At 45.7% G+C, this 3,805-nt stretch overlaps 1 non-coding gene across 1 annotated transcript; it reads left to right on the top strand.

The window, feature by feature from the left end:
• Positions 1–1,516: 1,516 nt before the first annotated feature.
• LOC133386287 (5S ribosomal RNA) lies at positions 1,517–1,635 on the top strand. The gene has a single exon (XR_009763102.1). It is a non-coding gene; the product is annotated as a 5S ribosomal RNA (ribosomal RNA).
• The last annotated feature ends 2,170 nt before the right edge of the window (positions 1,636–3,805 follow it).

Genomic DNA, 3,805 nt, shown 5'->3' with positions numbered 1-3,805 from the left:
GAGGTCTCCAATTATTTAATCCGCCTATTCAGACGATGGCTGTTGGAAACCTGTGAGCTTAGGTGAGCTAAAGTCTAAGATATAAGGACTCTGAATAGATAGGGTAAGGGGATAAAGCAAGAACCCTCGATCCTGTGCATTCACGAGAAGGTGGCTGGTCTTGCTGGTTTCAAGCTTTTGCCAATCTGGTACGTTTCAGCTGTTTTGAACTACAAGTTCCATCAGCCCCAGCCAACACAGCTGTATTGGCTGTGGCTGGTAAGAGTGATAGTGTAGCTCTCTGGGGAACGCCCAACCCAGCCTGGATCAAGTCCCAAATCAATTTGGGGGCAAGGCTAATCTCTAATTAGGGTTAATGTTTAATGCATCTCCTCCCCCCAGCTGAGAGCAGGAGGATTCAATCCTGCTAGGGAGGTGCTTGTGAAGCAGACTCCTGCAACTGTGGATCGCTCTGGGCACCCTGACTTGGGGTCATCCAGGGACTCAATTCAGCCCAAGCCCAGATCCCCCTGAATTGGCCCAATGTGGTTCGGGCTTCAACTGAATCTGGTGCAGAGCCCTAATGTGCTCATCCTCCTTCCTCCACTCTCCAACCTGCATTGCTGCAGCACAAGGGGCAGCAGTGCACAGAACAGGGAGTTCCCAGTTCACCTCTGGGTTGATCCAAATATAATGTCTGCACAGCCAAAGGAAACCACAAAAAGCAGTCCATTTCAGAACAGCTGCCAGACTCTGTGTGCCATTGACAACCACCATTTAACGCGATGTTTATCTCCTCCTCCAAACCGTTAGTCAGCCAAATGGTCCTTCATGCTGACCCTTGGACTGCCATGGAGATGCTGCTTATTCCTTCCATTGTATCATCCGCCACTAATCCAATCTATAAATCAAAAGGAAGGCTTTGCTCCTTACCCTGTGGGAGATTTAATTTCCTTAACACTATTTTATGAGATGCCCCATCAAAGCCTTTCCAGAAATCCAAGCAAATTATATCCACTGGGTCACCTTTACCTACTCTTTTATGAACTTCCGCAATGCACTCAAACAGGTTAGTGAGGTAGAATGTTCCCTCTGAGGACTCCCAGTGGTTTGACCCTGGTCTCCTAGCATTGCGCTCTCCTTTTCTTAACGAGGTCCACATCATCTTTTATGTCCAATTTGCACCTCTGCTGAGGTGGTTTTATGTTGCCTGTGAGGTTTGGGTAGCTGTGACGTCTAGTCCGTCACTGCCCTCCAACATTTAACAGATGGAAATGGGCATGTTGTTGCAATCCTTTATAAACACCCTGACTCTCACACTCGGGTTGGCTGCTGGAATACCCTGATGACTACTACACATTTGTTTCCCTCTGCATGCCACATTTATTCATCAATGAAGAAACGACCTGCCCTATATTCATGGAAAAACAAAGATGGCTTTTATCCATTAGTTAGAAGTATATCGCAAATACATAGGATAATATCCAGCTAACTTGGAGCTGACCAGTAAAATTAATAGGAACATAAGAACGTAAGAGCCTACGGCCATACTACCCTAAACACGCCCAATCTCACCTGATCTTGGAAGCTAAGGAGGGTCAGGCCTGGTTAGTACTTGGATGGGAGACCATCTGGGAATACCGGGTGCCGTAGGCTTAGAGGAAGGCAATGGCAAACCACCTCTGAATACCTCTTACCATGAAAACCCCATGAATATATCCATAAAAAGATCCATAGGGTCGCCATAAGTCGTAATCGACTTGAAGGCATATAACAACAACAGGAACATAAGAAGAGCCTGCTGGATCAGGCCAGTGGCCCATCTAGCCCAGCATCCTGTTCTCATAGTGGCCAATCAATTGCCCATGGGGAACCCACTTGTGGGACTTGAGCGCAACAGTACTGGATCTTCTTGGAGATGCGGAATCCACAGGAAGGGATTCCTTGGGGACACACTATTCTCAGCTCTGATAGGAACACAGGGAGCTGTCATATATCAAGTCAGACCATTGGTCCATCTAGCTCAGTACTGTGCGCACTCATTGGCAGTGGCTCTCCAAGTTTTTAAACAGAGGGCTTTCCCAGCCCTTCTTGGAGATGCCAGGGATTGAACGTGGGACTTTCTGGATGCAAAGCAGCGTTCTTCCACTGAGCTACAGCCTTTCCGCTTTCCCTCCAGTATAACCTGTCCCTTTTATGTGGCAAAAGACAGCTGCTTATTTAGTTTCAATCAATGTCAAGCTGAAAGAGACCCCTGCAGTGCTCCCTTTGCTACTTTTAACTCGCATCCATCATTATGAGCTCAACTCTTCCTCCGCCCTCCTCTTGCCTGCCACAAAGCACACTTTTTATCACCTACTGCTCAGTGTAAACAACACAAGGCTGGAATGAAATCGGCTCCATTTGTTAGCAATTTTCAGGGTGCGCAATGACAAAGGCGGCACAATCTGCTCATCCCAAATGCAGCTGTTGTAGATGTAGAAATCTGCGGAGAGGCTCAGTTCCAAACAAATCAAGCCTGGGAACCTCGCTCTGCCACAGGTGTTTTCGAGCAGCTGATGGAGGCCATCAATCAGCAGGTATTGCCGCCCTCCTCTGAATGACAGACGACAATGATGAATGCAAAGTTTCTTGGACAGAAGCTGCATTTTGAAACCTCTGCAACACTTTTTTTAAAAAAAATATTGCCCCCTTCCCCTCCAGCAAATGCAAGATTAATCACTTTAGCCTTGAACTGGGGTCTTCTAAAATATACAACCAGGCACGTCATATTCAAACAAGGATAAGCAGAGGCCTCCAGCCTCTTGCCCTCAGTTATGTTTAACTCTTCATTTATTTAAAGTAGTCCAGATGCAGTCAGGAGTTCTTTGTTCAATATTTATTATTGTTGAACCTGACTTGAAACGGGAATGTGCCAGGGCGTGCAGGTCAATGCATTCACTCTTGAAAGGCAGCCTGGTCTGTTTCTTGCTTTCCTGGCATCCACAGCCTCTCCAGTTTTTACTTGCATCTCTTAATCAAGATGCCCTGTGGAAGGAAGCTCTGAATATTTTTAATCACAAAAAGAAATTTTGCAGAGAGGGAGAGAGAGAATGTATATCGGTTTCAACCCAGCAGCTGATGAGCATGGAGCTTCCTGAAGGCTAATTCAAACAACTAATATAGTTTTGGGTTTATCTATAAAATTGATGGGGGGGTGTTATTCTTCTGTAGCTGATGATAATTCATGCATGGAACATGTGCTGCTACAACACTCCTGTGCATGTTCCTTGCTTGTCTGTGTGCATATGTACACACACACACACACACACACAGAGGGAGAGAGAGAGAGAGAGAGAGAGAGAGAGAGAGAGTTGCTTAGTCATATTCCATGACAATTAGGGCACCTCTTAGGGTATCATTATTTTCCAGGAGGGATTCAAGCACATATCAAAAATTTAGATTTGTGCAGCTAAAGCTGATTAAAGTGCTCTGTTGCCTTAATGCAACAAATTCACTTTAAAAAAGAATCTGACTTTTTGCCACTTTGGAAAGTGGTGGGGAACTGCATTGAAAAGTGTGGGATGAACATATGACTACCGGGAAGATGTAGAAACACCCTGCAAGCAAATCAGGTACAATGCAGGATGAATGCCCATTGCCATATAACCGCCCCACGAACAAATCAGATTGAATGGTCAACAAACACCAGATAGACGCTAACCTCAGTGTAAGCTTTGTGCAAGCAAACTGGGATGAATGCTTAAAAATAAGTCATTCAAGGGCCTTTAGAAACCTACACAGAGAGGTAGTGCAATTAGCGCAGTGAGCCTTCTGCTGATCTTGG

The sequence above is a fragment of the Rhineura floridana genome, chromosome 5 (assembly GCF_030035675.1).
Source record: "Rhineura floridana isolate rRhiFlo1 chromosome 5, rRhiFlo1.hap2, whole genome shotgun sequence".
NCBI classification, from domain to species: Eukaryota; Metazoa; Chordata; class Lepidosauria; order Squamata; family Rhineuridae; genus Rhineura; species Rhineura floridana.
The sequence above is the reverse complement of the archived record's forward strand: the minus strand, read 5'-3'. Positions and strand labels throughout refer to the sequence as shown.